Source organism: Protopterus annectens, chromosome 17.part0, assembly GCF_019279795.1.
Source record: "Protopterus annectens isolate FY-2018-M chromosome 17.part0, PAN1.0, whole genome shotgun sequence".
Classification (NCBI taxonomy): domain Eukaryota; kingdom Metazoa; phylum Chordata; order Ceratodontiformes; family Protopteridae; genus Protopterus; species Protopterus annectens.
Genome location: NC_056751.1, coordinates 212,770,478 through 212,796,729, shown reverse-complemented (window position 1 = coordinate 212,796,729; position 26,252 = coordinate 212,770,478).

Genomic DNA, 26,252 nt, shown 5'->3' with positions numbered 1-26,252 from the left:
AAAAAAACAAAAAACACAACAATCACTTACCTTCACATTGCTCTGCCCCCCACACTCCCCAGAACTTAAATATACCAACTCTGAGATCGCACTACAGTGCAGAAGATGGAAATCTTTCCATTCCGCACTGTACGGAGATGCCCATTCTGAATGGTCAACATTTCGAAAGTTGATCATATGGTCTCAGCCATATAGTCTTTGACTTTATGAAATGTCGACCTTGTGAGGGGAACCCATATATATTGATATAGATATATGAAATCCTTTTTTATCACACAGCTAATATTTCAAGGCATGGTGTCCAGGTCCAGGAATATAATAATTTTGTTCTACTTGGCTTTCATCAGGCAAATCATTGAATATAATGTCCCATTTGGTATGTACCTGACTAAACACTTGTCTCAACTTGAGTGACCTCAATGTTTTCTCACAAAAAAAATCAAGGTCCTAAATCGCAGAAACTATACACACCATATCAAAGTCTTGTCCCTTTACTTGGTATCATACAGGCTACTAAGGGTTTAGCACTACCATGGGTATACAGCCTCAGCAAATCATATCCAGCCAGACCTATTACACACGTGCAGTCCATCAGTTGCATGAGCACCTGTATAAGGGATCTCAGTATCTTTTGCAATGTAAACAAGAACGTGTTGGAGGGATTGGTATGTATCACATAGAATATCTCATCTATTGAACCATCTTCCCTGCCACTTAAAGCAAATTACTTCTCTTACTCTGTTTAAATGCAGTCTGAATGACTGGATGGAAAACTGCAAAATCACCTCTGGTATAGCACCATGTCTCTCATGGACAGCGGCTACAACTAAATGTCCTGACATATCCTAGTTCTGCCCACCTTTGGGTTATTCCTACACAAATTCTAAGAGAAAAAAACTACTATGCGAATATAAAGCTAGGATTCTTAAGATCCTCACAGATCAGTACCTTAGTAATTACCTATGAACCTATGACCTATTCTTGGAATTTGGGAGCAGGAAAACCTCAGTGGGAAGGCAGTTCACTACTTAGATAATTTTCTTTTGATGGGGTAAGGGGAACAAGGGGTGTCTGTGGTTTTGGGTAGCTTCCTGCATCTGTGTGGGTATCTTGGTAAACCTTTGGCTATGGATAAGCATGAGGACCTATCCAAGGTAATTGCCTTCTTGAGATTAGTGGTAGATACAGAAGAAGGTTTGTTTTGATTACTACAGGATAGGATATAATGGTTCAGTGGGAAAATTGAGGAAGAGCCATCCATATCAAAAGCCATGGTTAAAGACACGTGAGCTTTTGAGTTTGCTGAACTTTGCATGCAGGACCATAGGGCAGGGTAGGGCCCTTACCAGGTCAGCAGCTAATTTACTGAAAGGCACCAGCAAGAAAAATCATGGAGTAAGAAGCAATAAAATGCTTAAGAAGGACTTTGGCATGTGGAAGATGTTTTTGGAACTCTTTAATGGGGTGTGGATGTGGCAGGATGCGTGGGTCTTGTTAAATGGCTTACAGTTCTGAACAAATGCTGGTTGTTTTGGAATGGGGGAATGATTTTAAGGGAAGTGATTTGTGGCCATTTGGCCTGAAGATTGGTCAGGGAGGATTAAAAAATATGTTACATGTTTTGAGTTATTCCCTGTTTAGACTGATAATGAGGCAGTGGTGCAAGTGTTGTCTAAGAGGATGGCTAGGCCAGAGGCACTTCAGATGTTGCTAAAAGAATTTGCTTTTCACTTGTATCTATTAATTTGTCATTGTCTGCTGAGCGCATCCCTTCTAAACTTAATGTAATGGCTGACAGTTTATGTTGGTTTCAGTTTTGCAGGTTTCTGACTATCATGCCAGAGGTATAATCTCAAGCAGAGATGATTCCAGAAGACATTTATGGAATTAGCACATTTATTGAGTTAACTGGTACAGCAGTTATGGGTTTTGTCTATGCAGAAAGCTTAAAGTGCAACTTTGAAGTGTTTGGGCAGCTGCCAGTCCATGATAGGTACTGGCCACTGAGGCTGCTTGCAAGGTATTTGGTACATAAATGCCATTCAGAGGAGGCATTGAGTATAGGTAGGGTGCACTTAGAGGATTTGGGCAAGTCTGCCAAGCTTTCATGTAAGATTCCCTGGACAAAGTATTAGTTGGTTTTGAGGATGGTTAAGTGCTGGGAGAAGTTGAGCGGGTTGGCTTTGGATAAGTGGTAGCTAATAGACAGACAGCTCTTAAAGTTATCAATGAAAGATTTATACTGGTTGGCTGATTTGGTGGAGGACTACACATCATGGCCAATGCTGGCACTTTTTCTTTATGCAGAAATATTTAGAGTGAATGAGTTGGTAGGTTAGCTGATATAGGCTGATGTGTACTTGTACGATACAGCTTTAATTTGGCTGCTGCACTCAAAAACAAACCAACAGATTGAGTTCAGCAGGTACTTTTGTTGAGCTGCAATTAGAATTTGCTGTGTCTAGTTTACTGGTATAGCACATGGTACAACATGGCTGGAGGAAAACTAAACTTGTTCATTTTTTGTCAGGTGTCTGGAGTTTCAGTTTCAGTGAGGCATTTTGAATTAGTATGGAAAAAGGAGATAAGGGATTGTTGATGATAGATATTCATTATGTTCCTTTCAGATTGGAAGAACTTCAGATCGGTCATATGGAGGTAGGTTAATTGGGCTCCCTATTGAAATGTGGCACTTAAAAAAGCAAGTGCCAACACCCAGAAAAAAAGACTGAAATTCTGAAGAAGAACAAATCTTGGAAATCAGTCTTCTTCTTTAAACTTCTATTTGCTGGGGGGTGGAGCCCACCACACCTCCTAAAATGTCATCTCAGACTTAGTATCTATAAGTCCAGAATTTCAGCCATTCAGTCTCCATGTTTCAGGACTCACTGTAGCAGGCCCAACATTTCAAGTGGTTACTGGTTAACTGATATCCTTATGACAGAGGGAGATGATTATCTGATGCTTTCAGAACTTAAATAAGATAACTTAATCCTGGGATGGGTTCTGATGTATCATTTGTTTGACATTTTGTTTATCTTCTTTTAGGGCAATGATGCTTACATATCATAGGGATTTCTTACATTTTAGGTGGGGAAAAAAGCTGTAATGAGACATGCTGGTCATTTTCTTGGGCTTGGCCTTAATCAATGGGAGTTCTGCTGGAAAGGCATAGGGGATGCTTTGGTATCATTTGTTGGATTATAAGGATAAGTAGTCTTTGAAAGATTCTGGGTTCGATATCATTATTGTGCATTGGAGAGGGCATATTATCATGGATAATTACGTACTTGTTGAGTCAAAGGTTTCCTGGGTGGTAGTTGCTTGGTTTGCAATTATACCGAGGTTTTACTGTAAGGCAGGTTTTACGGTGTCGGTGGTTAGGGCAGTAAGGGTGTTGAGAGCTGTGATGTCTGTGGGCATTATGGTTCTTGAACATTGGGATTTCAGTGATAGGAATAAGGTTTGTATCTTAAAGACGGTGTGCATTGGGGCTTGATTTTTTTAATGCCCACACTACTGTTGATTAAGGATTTTGTTAGTAATTCTAGTCGATTGTCAGTAGGGTGACAGCTGGGCAAGAAAGGAAACGGGCGGACAGGCCGCCTTTAAGGCACTGTAGTGGGTAGTTGAGGTTTAGCTCCTTTTGATAGGGAGGCTGACAGTATGCCATTAAAAAGCAGGGAGATCAAACCCAAAACTATTAGATGAAGCTTGATTGCATCACATAACATCCCATAGCGCTTATGATCTTCTATGTGCCAGTGGAGATATTATTTACTTATTAATAAGTAATGTCTGGCAGTTTGCCATAGAGGGTAAAGGCTATGAGATGTTAACAAACATCATCCTATAGCCCCCAGTTTGATTCCCTCTGTCTTTAAAGTTATCAACGCTCATTACTCTATGTCATTAAAACAATTTATATTTGGTAGACATTATTCTTATGGTGTAAGACAGCTTCAAAGACTCACCTTCACCTTAATCACTACCAAAAAGCCTTCTGCAAAATGTTGCTTTCCTTATGGAATTCCCTCCCTGACACTGCCCAAAGCATCAATCCTACTTCCATAGCCCATTTCTCAAGCAGCTAAGTCAACATCCAGATAAAAACTTCAGGTGTTTTGATGATGCAGGTTAAGTGCATTCTCTGTCAGCACTTGTGCTGCAATCTGACTGAATTATTTTTTCTTGTTACTCTTCAAATTGGAGTTTTAGTTACTATCTGAGTATGCATATGAACTATTTTCTGTACACAACACACCTCATATGCATTTCTGTCTATTGCTTTGCACTAGTGTACATTTTATATAGTATGTTTAAAGTTACTTTCAATATTTACAATTATAAGTGATTAATATGGTGTAACCGTTCACTTTCTTAATATGATAACTTTTGGTATTGGGAGGTACAGCCAGCCACAGCCATACCTGGTACAACCTTTCACTTTCTTAATATGATTATGTTTGGTATTGGGAGGTACAGCCAGACATACCTGGTGTAACCTTTCACTTTCTTAATATGATTACCTTTGGTATTGGGAGGTACAGCCAGACATACCTGGTGTAAACTTTCACTTTCTTAATATTATTACCTTTGGTATTGTGAGGTACAGACAGACATACCTGGTACAACCTTTCACTTTCTTAATATGATTACCTTTGGTATTGGGAGGTACAGCCAGACATACCTGGTGTAAAGTTTCACTTTCTTAATGTGATTACCTTTGGTATTAGGATGTGCAGCCAGACATACCTGGTGTAACCTTTCACTTTCTTAATATGATTACCTTTTGTATTGGGAGGTACAGCCAGACATACCTGGTGTAAACTTTCACTTTCTTAATATTATTACCTTTGGTATTGTGAGGTACAGACAGACATACCTGGTACAACCTTTCACTTTCTTAATATGATTACCTTTGGTATTGGGAGGTACAGCCAGACATACCTGGTGTAACCTTTCACTTTCTTAATATGATTACCTTTTGTATTGGGAGGTACAGCCAGACATACCTGGTGTAACCTTTCACTTTCTTAATATTATTACCTTTGGTATTGTGAGGTACAGCCAGACATACCTGGTGTAAACTTTCACTTTCTTAATATTATTACCTTTGGTATTGTGAGGTACAGACAGACATACCTGGTACAACCTTTCACTTTCTTAATATGATTACCTTTGGTATTGGGAGGTACAGCCAGACATACCTGGTGTAACCTTTCACTTTCTTAATATGATTACCTTTTGTATTGGGAGGTACAGCCAGACATACCTGGTGTAAACTTTCACTTTCTTAATATTATTACCTTTGGTATTGTGAGGTACAGACAGACATACCTGGTACAACCTTTCACTTTCTTAATATGATTACCTTTGGTATTGGGAGGTACAGCCAGACATACCTGGTGTAACCTTTCACTTTCTTAATATTATTACCTTTGGTATTGGGAGGTACAGCCAGACATACCTGGTGTAACCTTTCACTTTCTTAATATTATTACCTTTGGTATTGTGAGGTACAGCCAGACATACCTGGTGTAAACTTTCACTTTCTTAATATTATTACCTTTGGTATTGTGAGGTACAGACAGACATACCTGGTACAACCTTTCACTTTCTTAATATGATTACCTTTGGTATTGGGAGGTACAGCCAGACATACCTGGTGTAACCTTTCACTTTCTTAATATGATTACCTTTTGTATTGGGAGGTACAGCCAGACATACCTGGTGTAAACGTTCACTTTCTTAATATTATTACCTTTGGTATTGTGAGGTACAGACAGACATACCTGGTACAACCTTTCACTTTCTTAATATGATTACCTTTGGTATTGTGAGGTACAGACAGACATACCTGGTGCAACCTTTCACTTTCTTAATATGATTACCTTTGGTACTGGGAGGTACAGCCAGACATACCTGGTATAATCTTTCACTTTCTTAATATGATTACCTTTGGTATTGTGAGGTACAGACAGACATACCTGGTACAACCTTTCACTTTCTTAATATGATTACCTTTGGTATTGTGAGGTACAGACAAACATACCTGGTGTAAACCTTCACTTTCTTAATATTATTACCTTTGGTATTGTGAGGTACAGACAGACATACCTGGTGCAACCTTTCACTTTCTTAATATGATTACCTTTGGTATTGTGCCTTTCAGTAGACATACCTAATATTAAAAACACAGACTATTTTAATGGGAAGAGTAAACTGAATTCAAAAACCAGACCACCCAAAAAGAATAATACATTGATTCAAAACAAATGTCTTTTTAATATATGATATAATTTCCAAACATCTGTTTTATAACATATGTCTCAAGTGACTGGGGTGCTTCAGTACAAATGCCCAAACTATTGTCCTAACATTTCCATTAGGTCAGTGTTATGGGGTAAAATAAAAATCCATTCTCGTGCCCATATTTTATCCCTCTGACATGACCAGTTGAAATAAGATAGTAAAGCTAACTGGACAAAGATCAAAGCATGTCTCACGTGTTATGGCCATCGTGGTAGAACTGTTAGGCAGGGGATTTTAATCTTCTGTACCTTAGATCATGCTAGGATGCAGATATCAGTCTAATTGCAACCTTGTATAATAATGTTATAACACCTTCTTGTTCCTTAAAGTGGGTCATTATCTCACTGAACAGTTGTTACATTCATCATTTCACATAGATAAATCATAGTACAGTTTACCACATCCCATATGCATATTTTGCATTTATCTCATTACTCTCAAGTCACATCCACTTATATAAAACAAGAAAATGCAGCTTCATGGATGCACCTCACTATATAGTAACCCTGCAGTATTTTGGCAGCATTTCCCAAATGTGTGTTTTATATAGTATAGCAATATAATCACAAGGTTATGCTATGACTCTTCAGTGACCAGAACTGGGACATTTATTAATACAAAAATTGCTGGATGTCATAATGTTTCCACTGAAAATATTTCCATGACACTTTCATTTTATGTACATATACTTTTGACAATTGTTCTGCATGGCAAATGGATAAAAAGGTCACATCAGCTAGATTTACTGTCTTTATCCTTGGTTGAGGCAAACATTTCTCACACACCTTGGTAATATTATAGTCTAGTTCTCCTTTTTTGGAAGGTGTGTGTGTGTGTGTGTGTGTGTGTGTGTGTGTGTGTGTGTGTGTGTGTGTGTGTGTGTGTGTGTGTGTGTGTGTAACCATAGGTCCAATAAGCATTGTTACTGCAAGTATGGTTAAGAGTATTTATTTATTTATTTTATTGTATTTTACATTTGTCTACTGGGAAAGTCCGACTGGACACATGTCCATTTTCAGTGGAGGCCCGGGGAGAAAAGCTTCATATTACATATAATAAAGAGTCACACATTTTGTAATATAACAGAATGCGCACTGGGAGAAAGTTAAAAATACAATATAGTTCAACAGTCACACATTTCCTACTATAGCAGTTTCTCATTAACACACAGCAATAATTTCCAGGAGAACATACAGGAAAAAGCAAGATAGCATGTAGTACTCTTCGGTGATCAGAACTGGGACATTTATTAATACAAAAATTGCTGGATGTCATAATGTTTCCACTGAAACATTATGAGGACACACACACACACACACACACACACACACACACACACACACACACACACACACACCTTTCAAAAAAGGAGAACTAGACTATAATATTACCAAGGTTTGTGAGAAATGTTTGCCTCAACCAAGGATAAAGACAGTAAATCTAGCTGATGTGACATTTTTATCCATTTGACATGCAGAACAATTGTCAAACGTATATGTACATAAGTAGTATCAAAGCTATTAATACAAAAGTATTGTTTTTTTTATAAATTTAGACAGTGAAACATCATTAGGTCTACCATGGCCAACTCAGAATAAATGAATTATTGATGAGTACCTATCAGTATTTCATTGATTCAATAATTCAAAGTGCATTGGGGACATGCACAGCCTGCAGTACAACAGGAGATTTCAGATAATAAACGTGCTGCAGAAGTATGAACCAACTCTCACCAACTGCAGCAAACTGTAAGTGAACTTAATACCTGGTTAGATGACATGGAAACAAAGCAAGGCACAGCAATATGAGAAGTTTGGGTCTACCTGACCATATGGAGGGAAATAATCTCAGGGTCTTTATTACAGCAGAATTGAAAAATACACTAGAGACTGTTCCTGTGGTAATGCATGTTCATAGAATTACTCCCAGAATATATATTGCCAGGTATGCAAGACAGTTCAATTGCCTTAATAATGCAGATAAAATTATTATGGCAAAATTCAGAATGTTAGGAAATGATTTAAAAATGTGGGAACAGGAACATGTAGTATATTTGGTACCAGGTTACAGCACTACTTTATTTTTGAAGAGAAATGTCTTAGCCTCTTATTAAAGTTTTTTAAACAAAGAGGGTTTGCTGAGCAGTTGTGATTCCCATCATGCGTATATTTAGCTAATGTAAATCAGGTTAATACTTTAACCGCTACAGATAAAGTGAAAAAAGTGCACAGGAGCCGAGCCTGACCAGAAGAAAAAGTTACTCTCTGAGGTTGCTGGGAGCTTAGAAAATATAACGGACTATTCAGAGAAGTATTCAAAAAAGAGAGAAAGGCCAGTGATACCATCTCCACTGAAGGCAGGGATTTATCAAACTTATGGCAGGTGGTCCAGGCTTGGGGAGTGTTTGGCAGAACATGCAGAAATTCTGTTCCCTAAGAAATATAAATGTGGGTGCTGTACTGATATATTTTCAGAAATGAAAGTTATAAAAATATTTGCATGGGGGAAGTTCTGGCAGTTAAAACTGATGGTGGTCATCAGGAAGGTATGCAAACAGGTAGTGTGGAATTGTCCAATTGTTTCGGGTCATTACCTGTGTTTCCCAGATCAGATGAGGAGGATTATGAAGTGTATACACATTTTCAGGGCTAGAGATAGAGATTGTTGAGAAAGAATCCATAAAAACATCTAGGAGTAGGTCTACCAAAGTTAGAGTTAGTGAGCAAATTTATTTAATTCTACTGCCAAGCTCATAAACACTGCAAAAGTGGTATGCTGGTTTATAATGCATGCGCAGGGGGGGGGGGGTGGAACATAGAGGAGCAGCTCATAGACTTTTATCAAGCTCTTTATATGCATATATATATATATATATATATATATATATATATATATATATATATATATTTTTTTTTTTTAATGCAATCAATAGAATGAACAAGGTCCACCGTACTGATGGTTGTTGGCAGTACAGAAAGCACATATGTAACTGTTTATAGTTATAAAGTATATAATCATCAAGGATGGGTCAAGGCTAAAGGTTCAGTGCTACTGATGTTATAAAATGAATAGGATTTTATGTGTTAACTGTTTTGGAGAATGTTTCCCTGTGAATATGCAACAGGTCTTAGTAACTTCATTTGTGATGTACACAAGCTGAACTATTGTACAATATGTTAAAGTGTTTTTATATGTAAATACGTGCGCATATATATATCTATATATATATTTATATATATATATATATATATATATATGTGTGTGTGTGTGTGTGTGTGTGCATATACAATTCACTGCTTGAAGTGTTTACATAACAATATCCTATTAATTTAGAACGGTATTTTTCCATATTTGCATAAGATTTATAAAACTTTTTGGGAATACGAAAGCGAATGTGTACAGCTTAGTGGTTGGATTTGCTAAGTCGGAGCAATAACCTTCATATATAACTCCTTGATCTGATCAAAATTAATGGAGGCGACAGAATGATCTGATAAGTGGGCAATAGTTTTGATTAGAAGAGCAAGCCAAAACTTATGCTATGGACTAGCCCCTTAGTGTCAAATTTTATAAGCCAATAAATGAAAACATAACAAATTAAATGGCATCATCATAGAAGGGATTTCAACACAGTAGACTCCACCTTAGATAGTATACCAGGGAAGAAGGACAGAAATAAAAAACTACCCCCTGCTTAAAATGATTGTGGAGGACTTTAAGATGGAGGATAATACATCCCAAGGTAAAAAGTGTGCATACTTAGACACCAGCAGTGGCATGGATAGTTAGATTGACTTGATTCTTGTTTTCAAGATCCTATTTTGTGAATACAGAGCAAATTGAAATTCTCCTGACTATATGGTCAGACTGTGCAGTGATTAGTTTCAAGTTAGTAGATTGTAAAAGAGTAGCTACATTGGCATCCTGGGGACTTGACCCATTAATACTGAAATCAGACATTGAAACTCTGAATAAAAGTCACCACCTAACCTTGGCTACCTCAAATATTGAATCCAAGTCCCCACTGTTACCATGAGATGTTAACCATTTCAAAATATTGAAAAGAGACTTCTTAAAGTTCCAGAAAACCACTATTTTTATCCAAAGCATCCTTTTCTTTCCTTCTCAGTGACTGGGTGCATCATACAAGTTCTCAACATTCTTGCAGTCTTACTTATATAAAAAATGAACAAGCTGTATATTGAGCAAGATAAACTACAAAAGAATTAGAACAGATATACCTGTCTCTGGATCCTAAAGCTCTATTATAGTGTGGAGTAATTATCTAAGGACTATGAGAGGCAAACCTTCATTGTGTGCAGTCTTCATAAGTCTTATTGCTGCAACATAGGTTCATAGGTTCATAGGATGATCGTAAGCTACTGGCCTGGACGCCCTTATAAGCCTAGCCAGAATTATCCCATGTTCCCACAAAGTCAGCACCTGTTTCTTCTGTCCAGCAGGGACACAAGTGAGATCCCAGGGTGTATTTTTTGTTTCCTATCTAGTCATCCAAGTTCTTCTTAAAGAGGGGTAGACAGGAATCTGCTTAACATGGAGAAGGAATCTATTCCACAGACAGGGGAGTCTCTGAGGCACAGATCTATCCCACCAACAAGTTCTATTAATGTCACAGACCAGATTTAGGCCTTGTGTGTGGGTTGTTTGAGTGGATTTTGGCTAATGGATATGCAGCAACTACATCAAGGCTGGATCTGAGATGGCCATGTATGCCAGACACAGGTCACCTCTGAGCAGTTGGTATGAGACTGAGTAGAGGGAGAGGGCTTTTAGCCTATCTGTATAGGACTGGTGTTTGAGACCCTGATTTTTTATTGTCAGGAACCTCTGTGGTCTCTCCAGCTGCTGCATGTGCTTGGCAAGGTACATGCCAAAGGGGGCATTGTACTTGATAATGAGTCTGATAAGGAAGGAGTACAGCGAAGTTATGACCTCCTTGTTCCTGGATGAAATACCCTTATTTATGAGGTGGGCCATGTATAAAGCCTTCCGTACAACAGAGGCAACATGATGGTCAAAGGTCAGGTTGCTATGACCCTGGGTGCCCAAGTCCCTCACGACTGCTTGCGTGCTTAGTACATTGTTATTAATGTGATAATTAGTACATTGTTATTAATGTGATAATTAGTACATTGTTATTAATGTGATAATTAGTGGGGATGCCATTTTCCCCAAAGGAGATAATAATGCATTTTTTGAAATTCAGTTTGAGGCCATGCTCCTGGCACCAATCATTAGTTTGGGTAAGACCCTCTTGAAGGATGTTCACATCACCAGGGGAATTTAAGACAGCACCCAGCTTGCAGTCATCTGCTAACTTGGCCAGCCATAGACCACTGGCTTTGGCTTGCACCACAGAAAAGTATATCCCAAACAGCAGATGCCCCTAAACCGATCGTTGATGTACACTGCTCATTACAGGTCTACTACTAGACGTAGCTTCCCCTATTTTGACTGAGTGGGTTCTATCAGAGAGCCAGTTAGCTACCCATCTGGCAACATATGGGTTGATGCCTAGCTGGGAGAGTTTATCTATTATGCCCGAGTGAGGAATAGTGTCAAGGGCTTTGGCTACATCAAGGTAGGCAGTGTGCACCATCTTCCCTTCATCAATGGCTTTGGTGACTGCTTCGAAAAAGTTTGACCAACTTTAATAGGTATGATATCCCTTTAACAAAACCAAACTATGTGGCTATAAACGTTTGGAGGTTACCAATGTCCTTGTTTATAAGGTCTATGATAATGCGTTCCAAGGCCTTGCAGATCAGGCTAGTTAGGCTGATGGGCCTATAATTGCTAGGGTCGGTGGACATATCAGCTTTGTGTAGCAGAATGACAGTTGCTGTTCTCCATTTGGCTGGGATGAAACCAGTGCTCAGGTTTTGGTTGAATAGGGTGCCTAATGGAGCAGAGAGCTCATGCCTGAGTTCATGTAGGATGCAGCCAGGGATGTTGCTGGGTCCCATGGAGACTGTATTTTTTGCCTTTAAGAGGGCATTAAATACCTGCTCCCTGGTAAAAAGGGGAGTGGGGGGCAGGTGCTGGGGATGTCCTGGTTTACTGATGGGGGGACAGGGGGGTGAAGTTTTCACTGAACCTGTCTGCCAGCAGGTTGGCTATATCTACGACATTTGTGCATGTGGTGTTCTTGACCACCAGTTCAGAGCAGATTTGGGTGTTAGCTTGAGATTGTGGACATATGTGAAGAAGGCTTTGTGATTGTCCTTAGTGGATGTGGCGAATTTGGACTCAAAGTTAGTCTTAGAGGATTTCACCAGTGACCTTATTTGCTTGTTCAGACAATGGAGACATTGCTTCCAACTCGGCACCTGCTCCTTCTTGGTCCTGGGCAACAATTTTCCCTTTTATTATAGAGTTTCTTTTATGCTGGTGTCCACCAGACAGGTTTACTCTTCCTTCAGGAAGATGATTTTGGTCCTGTCAGGTATTGCTGAGTCCATACAGCTATGTAGGTGCTCATATAGTTTTTTGTTGTAGGCTTGGACATTAGTGCTAGCTCCAACTGAAGGGGTAGTGGCTGTAAAGCTGCTTATACCTGCTCTCTGGAGATTGTAGTCAGCTTTGCAAAAGTTTTTTTTTGTTTGAACCTGACAAGGGGGGGGGGGGTCAGGGGAGATGGTGACTTTGAAAGTGATTGCTTTATGGTCGGATCTTACCAAGGAGGATAACACTGTAGGGGTGTTACAGTGGCTACTCATGTTGGTTAATACCAGGCCCAGGATATTTTCACCTCTTGCGGGGGTATCAACCAGCTGATCCAATGGACTGGCATTGACAAAGTTAAGGAATCTCTGGGCATTCATGTTTGGGCTAGAATAGGTCTTTCACTCTATGGTTGGGTAGTTAAAGTCACCCAGGATCAGGGTAGAGGGTTGAATCTTGATGGATTCAAGTAAGCCCAGAAAGGAGGAATGGGTATCCGGAGTCATGGTTGGGGGTCTGTAGCTAGCTATGATTTAAATAGATGTTTTATCAACAGTTAACTGCACTTAGAGTGTCTCCTGTGTGGCATACCATTTGACCAGCCTGGAGATAAATATTGAAACTCCATCTCCTTTGGCTTTGTAGCCCTCCATGTGGGGTCTGAAAGTATGGTAGGATGAGTAACCTGGTAAGGCTAGGGTGCTTCCCCAGCTTTGAACCAGGTTTCAGTGACTACACAAATGTCAGCATCTTCCAAGGTGAGGAACGCTTGCAATGAGTGCAATTTCATGCTAAGCCTCCTAGCATTTAGTAGCATGACCTTTAAATTTCATTTAGAAGAATTTTTCATATTGGTAATTTTGTGCTCATGGCTTTGCCACTATGGGGGAGGCAAGATCCTTTGCCAGATGCCTGAAGCCCAGGGGAGACAGATTAAGACCATCTCTGGCAAAACATTGTGGTTTGTCAGTCATGTCCTCCAAGGTTGTCAGGTACTGGATCCCCCTGAAATGACACCAGAAACTAAGCCAATTGTTAAAGTCAATCATTTTCTGTTTGTATTATTGCATCACTCTAGGTGATGGTAGGATGCTTCTTAAGGCTAGGGACATATCTGCCTGGGATGCATATTCAGTGACCTCAATCATGTCTCTTTTTGTATAGTCTAGAGAGGTACTTCTCAAGTCATTCACAACAACATGGACTATGACAGAGTCATAACGTTACCTGTTGTTAAGAGACTTGAGTGCATTCATGATATGGTGGATTCTAGCACCAGACAAGCAACTTACTGTGACTTTCTCCTTGTCTAGCCTAGTGAGAGGCACATCTGTGTGTCTCATGATAGAGTCTCCTATGATTAGTATGTTGGGTTTGTGGCTGGGCCTTAGAGGCTGTGAGACACAGGCATGTTTTCTATGTGTGGTGCTTGGTGCTGTGGGTTGTGATGTGTGTGTGCATTTTTGCTTTAGAGGTTTCTTTTGTTTAGGTATGTTTTTGTTGAGAACCTTTGCACATGTAAGAGTGTGTTGTACAGGTGTGGGTGTTGAGAGAGGTGTGGCGTTTGTTGTGTTTCCACAGACGAACTTCTTAGTGTCAGATGTACTGGCTTGTGAGTGAGACAGCAAGGATTCTAGGTTCGTAATGTAATTGCATCTCTCACATATTGTGTTCCTAGGTGGTACTAGTAGAGGTTGTCTGTGTACTTAAGACAGTTGCTACACTGTCTCAGGATGCCCATATCAACCAGACTAGCAGGAGAAACCATAAGAAATTGTCCGTCCATGGTTGTCAGAATCTGTGGATGAGAGGTCAAGGATAGCTGGGTGTGCCCAAAAATAATCAGTCTGAAGAAGTCTCAGAGTTAATAGAAGTGAGACGAAAGCACTAACTGGGAATATATGTTTGTTTTACTGTTCTACAATATATTTGCTGTTGTTCATCTGGAGCCTGACAACTTCTTTTGGATAGTAGAGTGGGTACTATCTGAGGAGAGTACCTAAAAGTGTGAGTAGGACTAGATACAATCAATACAGTAGCTGTAGGTGAGGGCCTCACTTACACAGGAGTGCTGATAAAGGAAAAAAATGCAGCTGAGACACCTTGCAAAAGGTTAAAACAGCATAACATCAGTGTGCAACATGCAACAAGCTCAAAGTCATGCAAATGTGGGGTTTAAATACCACAAAAAAACAAAAGTAAAATAGAAACAATGGAATTGACCAATCAATCCTTGTCCCTGAGCTCTTAGCTAAACACTTTATGCCAGACCAGTTCCAGTCAGTTCAGTTACTCCTACTAAGTGCAGGCAGGCCCTGGCTAACACAAGATGGTATAGCAAAAACACAGGAATCACACAAACAGATCTGGATATAGCACAACCTGTAACCAGACTATGCTAAATATAGTTAAACTCTGTTTTGGCCAGTTTAGCATAGGAGAACAGAAACACACTTAAATATAACAGTAGCAAACAAGAGCAAACTTATTTAAACAAATTAACCAATAAAAAGGCTCAAAACTGAGCCCTGTTCCAGCAACCTTCAATCAGATGAGCTCTATCCGCACACTCCTGTCACTAGGGTGCAGAGGAACCCTCTCCAAAAAAAGATGGCCTGGATTAATTCTCAAGTTATACAAACAGAGAGAGATTCAGCAAGTCTGAATATAGGCTATGCTACAGCAAACAAGGTGCACCAATTTCAGAAAGAAACAGTTCAAATAAGCAGGCACAATAAGCCTTCAACCAGCAATTCCCAGCTCAGAAGGGCAGAATCTATCCTCTCATCCCACAAGGGTATAGACCACAAACTTTCTTTATGTAAAATAACTGGCCTGAAGCCCAAGTGCTTAAAACAGAATGAAAACACTTTTAGAATAACAGACACACTAAGCCTTCATCCAGCAATTCCCAACTTAGAAGGATGTAAGCTAGCTCTCCTCCCAGAAGAGTGTAGACCACAAACCTTCCTAATCTAAAACAACTGGCCTGAAGCCCAAGTGCTTAATCCAAAAGTAAGAGGCTTAGAATAACAGTTACAATTTAATCAGGCTACTAACAAGCAGTAATAATTGCAGCAGGATAAATGCAATTGAACACTTTTAAGAACAAGCAGCAAAAGCAAAATAAAATAATAAAGTAGGAAGAAACACAAATACATTAAAAGCAGATGAATACAGTGCTTTTTTATTTCTTTAGGTTAAGTGGGAAAGGAGGAAATACGATAATTCAAGGTTGAAAATCTAAGTGGGTGGGCCATCCCAAAGGATCTCTCTCTACCCAGTAGAATGAGCTGATGTGATGGGACTGAGAGGAGTGTCCAAAATGAGATTTACAGTAGGGGCGGGCAACTCAAAAGATACCAAATTTGGCAGCCACAGATCAAGAATATTCAGAACAAACAGGAGGCACACAAACACTTTAGCTAAATACAGATATTTCTAAATATAAGAGCAATGCTGTTTCTGTGCTCCTCCCACCAATTAACTGAAGCTTTTCACAGATTGCAAAGGAATTCTTTGGTAACTTTTCTTAAACTGACCCTAGCCAAGAACTCTTGAAACTCCAACAGGACAGAAATCTTAAAACAAAGCAAATGTGATTCTAGAATAAGATAAAAATAAAACTGATCAAATCTTAAATGAAGCGCTTCAAATCAAAATAAAATGCAGCCACAGATCAGCAATATTCAAAGCAAACAGGAGGCACACAAACACTTTCAAACAATCAGTCCTGCCATGTTTTGAACCCTGGCCCTTGTTAACAACAGTCTACTGCACTAACCAGTTATGCCACACAGATCTTAAAAAAAAAATCGCTTAATTTTCTTTTCCTGTATTCAAACCCCACACCTACTGCACATAAGGATGTAACTCTATGCACTTGGCTCTGTGAATATCCGTAACTCTATCCACTTGGCTACATGAATATCCGTAACTCTATCCACTTGGCTACATGAATATACATGACTTCAGCTTGTCAGTGTTCTCACCATAGCTATTCAAATGTTTTGTTCTTGCATTGAGAAATATTGTCTCACTGCTCATGGCCTAAAACTATACCTCAGTTTTTTTTTTTTGTTGTTTTTTTTTTGTTTTTTTTTTTGTTTTTTTTAACAACTTTTTTATTTGCAAAGAAATGTAAACATATTGCAGTCTTTCTTTGGAATTTATGTCTGTGTTTGTGTGGCAAATTCTTTTCAATGGCAACCTATAAAAACCTATCTTCACCAACTAACCGCAGTATGCCTTGGTTCATATTTAGTGGATGCAATTCTCTAGCTTTAGCTTCAATTATATTTCCCTCTGAGATAAAGCAGGAACACCTGGTTAAGTGATTCACCCATCATAACATTGTTTTTAATATAAGTGGGACACATGTTCTCATATCTTAAATAATTACTCCCATTTATTTCCTCTTTGTTCATACTTGTGAGAGATCTGTTGCCCTTCATACTTCGGATTCTATAACCTCAGTGTAGGCTTTGCATGAAGCGTACATGGAGTTTACATGTGTGAGTGGTAATGCTAGGTGAGTAGCAGCACTCATTGCATATTTATGCTGTGCATGTTTAAAAGTAAGAAGTGAGGTTTCATTGCTGGCAACAGTGTTGCCAACCAGGAAACCATGTAAGTGAACATAGATAGCACTCCTGTTTCCATCAGAGAACTGAAGGTTTGCAGTTTTGTGTGGAATGCACAATGATTACCAAGGGCTTCACAGATAGTGCACAATCTCTTAGTGCAAGACATCTGGACAAACACCAATATAATGGGGGAACAATGACTCAGAAATAGGGACATATTTGACATATTTGCTCTATAAAAATGTGCTATAATAGCCAAGGTTTTGTGTTAAGATACATGTTCTGAAGGATTTGATATCTGAAACTCAAATGTATTTAATTAATGATCCATATCAGTCCTGAGATTATCCCAGTGATATGACAGAAAACCACAAATTTGATAAGGAATACATCTGGACATTCTGTGAACATCTGGGCATTTGAAAGGTATGATTGTTAAGTATAGAGTCCAAACACAGTACATGCCAGTGTATATACAGTGCAGATTATTGTGAAACCCCATTCCTGGCATTCTGTACTGAAGTTGTGTAAATGATCTGCAAGGGTACATGGACTACCATGTAAAATAAACACTCAGAAGAAGTGTGAGTATTGAATAGGGACAGACAGATGAATTGCAGAAATGGAAAGAGGACAGGGGAAAAAACCTAATGTACAGCAGATGATTGCATGTCAATGGAAGATGGCTGTAGCAGCAACACCAATCACATAGTCTAGTACAGTATGGACTGTACAGTGAAAATGTGTATTATGTGACTGTCACAAAGGTGACATAACAATGGGGAGGATATCTGTGTGAGATAAGCATCCTTACATGAATAATGCAGAGGACATTTATCGGGGATGTGACATACAATTGAGTAGGGTACATACTGTGAAGCTATCTAGAATATTTTGCCTGAATATAAGTATAATCTTAGCAGAGGTCTCCAGCAAGTGGGGTACAGGTAAAGGTTCATGGACAACATTAAATGAAGCAACCACAATCGTGGAAAATATCAGATTAATACCAAGTAATCCCATGCCTCTGACATAACATAGGTGATTTACAGTGATCAGAGATGATTCAACACACACACATACAATTGTACAACTATTATGATACATCCACACTATGTGAGGGCAACCCCAAACACTTTTCTGTCACCATAACATCTGTTGGCATTGTTAGGTTGTACACTGCTATACCTGTATGCAACATTATGATCAATACATGCTGGCTGACTGGTGTGCATGGCATATATATACATATATATATATACATATATATATATATATATATATATATATATATATAGTACAATCCACACTGTCATGAATGTTACCTATGCCATTAATGTTGTCAAACACCTATGTATGTACTATGTGCATCACCAGAACAGGTAGCGCACATGCATATGGTGTAGCAATTTGGTGGGGGTTCCGCACCATCAGACAGTAATGTTTATGCCACAAAAAGAATACCAAGGTATGGCCAATAATTTTGTGACAGCTTACTGTAACAAAGGTGGTATACTTTAGTTATACATCAGTGGAAGATAAAGAAGGATGCATTGTACTCAGTTATTGTTCTGATGAAGGCTGGGAAATACGTAGGCATTACGTCCTCTGATGTGGATGTCTGTCACATACTCAGTACTTGTGTTACATACATACACTGGAGTAATCGGCATTGTGATCACATCCTGGTGGATGTTCCACTTACCATCTACCCCAGGACACAGGTCACATACCTATTAGTCTGATTATAGGGCGTGATGTCCACATTATACTTGGGTTCTGTGTTTGTTTTCCTGAAGTAACAAATACCCCCATTTTTTTTTTTTTTGTCATTGCAGGTGCTGTCATGGATGTGGCAGCAATATTTGGTATGTGTTGATACAGTCTGTATTATACTAATATCACAGCTGGAGTCAATGATTGCCCAGAATTTTCAGTCCTTCAGGCAGTCGTTTGGAGACAGGATGTGTATGTCATCTGTGATGTCCATTACTTAAATAATGGACAGGAAAGGACTTAGCACACAGCCCTGATGTATGAACTGGAAAAATAGGTCACTTCACCCATGTCAGCGTATTTAAATGCCATGTGTGTGATGCACTGATCTACCCACTTGGTGATATAGGCGTATATGGCCACATCTGACAATGTTGAGTGACTCTCTCAGTGTGGATTTATGTCAAATGCCTTGGGCTTGTCAAGTTCTGAAGGTAAATAGTGTTGTTATCATGTATGCCTCGATGATCTCCTTGAGGACATCTAACATGTAACAATTATGATGTGGCATTAACAAATCACACAGGTCTGTTGTACACAGACAGGCTATCACTAGTGTTCATTTAGAAAAGGTCCATAATGACATGTTGGTCTACCACACAGATGAGGATAGTCAGGATGTGTCTGTACATGCATGCATCGGGTGCTTTCCCTCCTCCAACTTACATGGATGCATGTTGAAAACACCCTTCTACAGCAACATAGTCTATGCGGAGGGTGTTTTGAAGTGCGCATTAAACCATGTCAGGAAGGTGCGTGTGATGAGTCATGTGATAGGCGATCTGTGATGTTGTCACAGCCCATTGAGTCTGTGTAATAGGGCTGGATGGAGATAAGACAGTGCATACTTGCTTTTCTCAACTGGGCTAGGGTTTGAACACAATCCCCCACTCAAGAATTATTGAGAAAGTCTCCCAGCTGGGAATTAAACTTCACATCTCTAGATGGGTTACAAATTGGCTCACTGATAGACCACATACTGTGAAAGTTGGTGAATCAACCTGTACCAGTAGACTTGTCACCACTGATGTAACCCAGGGATCTGTGATTGACCCTTTACTGTTTGGAATCTATTTCTAGACAGTTCAGGCCAAAGTATATGGCCTTTGGCTTACTGCTTTGTTGATTTTTGCATATTAGGTGCAATCATTGAGTCCACCTATGATGATAACATACTACAGTGTCTGACACTGCCCTGGTGGCAATAGTGCACATCTATGAATCAGATATAGATGAAAGCATCAGCAGTGTCTGCTGAGGAGAATATGGTAATAACAGTGTCCCACATGCAGGTGTAAAAGGCTCTCTCTAATGTCATGTAATTGCATGAACATTCACACACACACACACACACACACACACACACACACACACACACACACACACACACAGTTGACTGAGTGAGAAGAGAACCCCTAACTATCTAAGCACACAGACTACAGAACTAAGTACTTTTTGCAAATGCCATGGCACAAGTCTGATTTCTGCAAGACTGCAGGTCAACTTATAGTGGATGACATCAGCAGGGCATGTTGGAGGGAAGATGTTGGGAGGTCTGCATGAAATGGATGTGTAGGCATGTGCAAGTATCAAAATACTGTCAGTCCATGGGACTGGAGTTATAACTGTATGATACAGTCTTCTGCTCATCAGGGTAGACACCCACACAGTCAATTGCAGTGAGAATAGAACCCCTACCTATCTAAGTACACAGACTACTGAACTCAGTACTTTATGCAAGCACCATGATATAAGTCTGATTTCTGTAAGACTGCAAGTCAACGTATCGTGGATGACATCAGCAAGGTCTGTTGGAGAAAAGATGTTGGGAGGCCTACATAGGTTCATAGCTTCATAGGTTCATAGGACGTTACTAGCCTAGCCATGTAGAAACACAAGTACCCTTATTGAGCATAGTTAAATGGTCTCTGTTAGCACAGCAATTTTGTGATCAGCACTGACTGGCCCTGGGCATGAGGGACATAGATACCACACCAGGGGTGAATTTACAATCACTCATCCAGTTGTCATGGTTGCACCTGAATAGGGCCATTGAAAAGCACTGCTTCACATGCAGTGGGACCCTATTACAGAGGAGCAGCAATCACTGGGAGATATATCTGTCTCCCCAGCATGTTCTATGTCACAGGCTAGGTTGAAATCCCTGGAGCAAGTTATTCTTGTCCCATTTGATTTGCAGATGTCCACCATTTCCAGTAGCACAGAGTCTGAGACTGCACTGTAGCTAGGCATAAGTCACCTCTCAGCAGCCTGCATGATTCTGGGTATAGTGACAGGTCTTTCAGTCTTTCCATGTTTGTCATGTTTTGGAAGCCCTGGATTCTCTCAGTCACAACCTCTGTGTTTTCTCCAGTTGCTGCAGGTGTCTGGTAGGGTACAGACAGAAGGGAGCATTGTACTGAATTAGTGGTCTTATAAAGGCAGAGTACAGCAGAGTTATGACCTCCCTGGTCTTGGATGTGATGGCCTTATTTAAGAAAAGTGTGCAATATAGATTGCATGTCTCACCACTACGGACACATAGTGATTTAAGTGTAGATTGCTATCAACATGAGCTCCCAAGTCTCACAGCACTGTGTTTGTGTTTAGAGGACAGCTATGTATATCATAATTACCAGGGGAACTTCAGTGCCAAAGAGGACACTGAGGCATGTTTTGCTTTAAGGTTCAGTCCATGGGTTTGCCACCAATCATTTGTCTGTGTCAGCCCCTTCTGTAATATGTTACCATCATTGGGGAACTCTATATGAGTGACTCCAGCTAACATTCATCTGGAAACTTGGTAAGCCACAGGCCATCTACAGCTGGTTGGACTTCAGAGAAACAGTTTCCAAAAGTTGGGGGCCAAGCACAGATCCTTGTCGTATTCCACTGGTAAGTGACCTAGTGGTAGAGGAGCAGTCCCTAACTATGACATTGTGACTTCTGTCAGTGAGCCAGTTGGCTATCCATCTAATAATGTAAGGGTCAATCCCCAAATGGGAGAGTTTCTCTGTGATACCTGAATGGGAGATAGTGACAAAGGCCTTGGATAAATCAAAATAGCGATATGTCCTGTTGTCCCTCATCCAGATCTTTGGGTCATTATCAAAGAAGTCAAGGAGGTTTAATATGCAAGATCCACCCTTGAAAAAAACAAAATGGGTTGGTTAAGTGTGTTGAAGATCACCTGTGTCCCTTTGCACAGGGTTCATGCTGATCCCTTCTCCAGCCTTGCAGGCAAGGCTTTTTAAGCTTATGAGTCAATAGTTCTAGTTCTGCATGTTAACAGATTGATGTGCATTGCATATCACACAACATTTGATATTAATTTCTGTAGTGTAGGTGATATATGAGTGAAAAAAGTACTGAGACATCAGGGTTGCAGTGCTGGCGGGAGGCAATACATGGCTATATTGTAAATATGTGACATATTGTTAGAGAGGCCCTTCAGTTTCTTATGTTTTTATATGCAATGTCATGTCATAGACAGGAAATGAGATGCAAACAGCAGTAATACATAATAATATTAACTTTTCCATATCATGGAGATTAGCAGGTTTGTGCAACAGTTGGCAAAGTGTTTATGCGTACAAGATACACACTTCCAATACTTTCTATGTTTGTCTGTAATTAAGCAATGTGCAAATGCAAGTCATATTGCTAAAGTCTAGTATTCTGTCAATGAAACACACCTGCTGCTTAGCTGACTCTGTGGCATTGACACATCTTCTTGAGCCAAGATGATACTGAGTTTGATTCCAGGTGTATCTAATAATTTTAAAAATGTTTAAATAAACAGTGATAATTCAATAACATTGAATTCTTTATAGTACAGGTGTTGCTGTATGTATTCACATAGCACAGAAAAGTTGTGCAGCATTGCGTGGAGATAACTACAGCATTATACCGTCACTCGCTGTCATGTGGCATTGTTGTGTGAAGGAAAACTCCACACATACATACATGCCAAAAAGTGAAAGGATCCATTGCTTTTTCTGCTACTTATGTGTATGTTTGATTCAATTTTTTGACCAGATTATAGGTGTTAAAATGAGGTAGATAGGGAAGTGGTGAAATGAAGAGCAAGCAGGGGAAAGAACAAAGGGAAAGCAAAACAGGAATCTGCAGGAAGGAGGTAGAAAAGAACCATGACTATCCATTTTTCAAAGGTAAAAACTGATCATACGTCCAGAATATTAGCTGAATTTGGACTGTCACCTCCAGAAAGAGGGGTGACAACAATGTAATCATGTTGTATAGCCAAATAGACTGAATCAAGTGTGTCAAGCAGACGTGTGAAAAATGGCGAGCTTTTTTTGTGGGATAGGTGCCCATTTTTTTTAATTCAGTAAGAGAGGACAGCTGAGTAAGGGATGTAGGTATGTCTGGGTCAGGTACGTTGGATAGGTGAGGAAGCAAATGCAAACAAACAAGACAAGAGACAGGTATGGTGATGGACACAAAAAGGTGGGGGAAACTATGACTGGGGTGATGAATTGGATAATGCAGGCTCAAGAACACCAAGCTTGGATTCAGTGAGAATTGAGTCCTCACCCACTGGACTGTCATCACTGTCACCTTGCCCCACTGGTGGCTGGAGTGCTTGACGTCTTTTCTTGTTATGGACCATGAGGGAGAGCAGTCTCTCCATCTGGCATAGGCATGCACCATTGGTGTGGTGCATAATCCTATGCACCACCCCTGGCATCTCCTTGTGGGTGATGAAATCACCACATCTGCCACTGCTTCCAGAGGGTACCACTACACCAATTTCCATGGCAGTCCTACCTTAGGACTCAGGTAGTTCAGGGCCAACAGTGGCAGTGCTGCCAGATTGTCTCTCAGATATGCTGGGCTTCAGTGCTGGAGCCAGTGGAGTGTTGTCAGGCTGATCCACTGGGGCTGGCTTACCTCACTGTGCTGTGTAGCATTTAGTGATGTAGTATAGATGGATGACATGGAGACATTTTGACAACACATAATAGAAAATAAAAAAGAGAGATGAGGGTGGGAATAGAGAAAAAAAGAGATACAATTAGTTCCATCATATGTGACATACAATTCATTAACACAATTAGACAACTCTTAAATCTTAAGTACATTTCAGTATATATCCTAACAGATACACACTATACTACAAATTGCTGAAAGTAATCTTTGAAATGTGCATATTGCACATATGTATGCTCCAGTTATACAGATTACAGTTTACAGCAGGGCATTTGTGCCACTGGTATAGAGTTTTTAATTTGATGTAAATATTATTGAAGAAATAACAGTAATGTATAGTTGGGAATTGTGGCATTTGAACCCACAACCTCTAACTGCAATCTGATATTGGACTTTTACATTTGGTTTGTGCTGCAGACTAATGCATGCATACTTGCTTTTGCAGGTAGGATATTCATGCTCAATTTGATACAACTGTATAAAAGACCAAAAAAGCTATATTTAACTTTTAAAGCTGCAGCAACACTTCTGTTCTGCTGCATACATACTACTTGCTTCCCACAGTCTCTCCAATCAAGTAATATGAGCCTGCTAATTGAACTCAATTCACTGGGAGCTGGAGAAAGGACAGAAGATCATTATGCATAACTCTTGCCTATATTTAGCTTTCTAAGTCTCACAAGTACTCTCTTATTGTCATACTTGCAAATCAGTTGAGAGCATCTCTTTTTCTCCTGCATAGGTCAGGAGCCAGAATAGTACCCCTGTGGAAGCCTTTGGTTGTGATGCTTTATCAGGTGTCCAATAAATATCCCAGACTCCTGGAAACCCCACCTCTGTGCCCTAAACTTGGCACCTTCCTCTTTAATGCTAGCCTTGTCTACCAGATGAACTAGAGCAATGGAAATTGATGCTTTCCCACCGATTCCAGTTATCATGTTTACTGATAGTGGGCAATTTGAGCAACGATGCCAACCATGTTTGTGGGATGTTAAGCAGAGAACAACAGTGCCAATCAGGGATGAAAGACATATTTTAAACTGGAAGGTAAAGCTGACACTTGACCTTAGTTTGAAAAGTGTCTACTGATGTAGCCTGGAAATATATATTGCAAATTTTAAGTTAATTGTAAGATAAGTTAAGTTGGCAAACATGCTCTGGGGGCATAAATGTCATTACCTGACACATTTTTTTTGCCTTTATACACTGATAAAATAGATTTTTACAGTGTGGGATTCAAACCTAGGCATAAGGGACAAAATGTGTTCTTCCATAGTGTTGATTTACCATCTTTGCCACAGAAGAAGTGCTGCTCATGCATAGTCAGGAATCATACATAAATATAGGTGACAGTTTGAGCTGTTACAAGTGTGTGTGTGTGTGAGACCTGACAAGGTTATTGGATATAGATCCAGTTGTATATGTGTCTTATGTAATTGTGAAGGCCATGCAAGTCCAGATAGCAGAATTATACTTATAGAAATATAGTACACAGTATACGCTCAGTCATACATCTGAAAATACAATAATGGTGTCTCATCCCTCATACATATTATTCATATCAGCTCCATTATCTAAAGTATTATAAGTGAGACTGAATACAATGGGAAGTGGAAAAAGAGTAAATGTGTATGGAATATCCTGTATTAGAACACAGAACCATGTCTATGGCAGTCCTACTCTCACATCTGTTGCCAAAGAATGTTGAAATAACACTTGTCTGTTTTTCAGTTCATTGCTATAAACTGCACTGTCACAACAGTAACAAAAGGTTGCACACCCTGTACGAGAACCTAGGACCATTTATAGTCTAGCTCTACACTTACACTTGTTGCCACAGGACTAGTTACATGACATTTTCTACTTTCCTAATCATTGTTAAAATCTTTGTGTTAACCACTGCACAACACCGCTTAGCATATTTGCATAGTTCCCGACAGAATTAATTGAATGTATTCGGTTTTAATTACTGGTTGTCTGAGTCCTGTCTGCAGGTATTCGATGGCTGCAGCTGCTGGGGCACACTGTTAACCACTGCACAGCATCACTAAGTGCAGCTGCATGATGAAATATAGAAATTGCAAGAATGTATTGTTTTTGACCTTTGCCCTTTTACAGACACCCTGTTTGCAGGTGTTCTGCAGGGTTTCTGTCTAC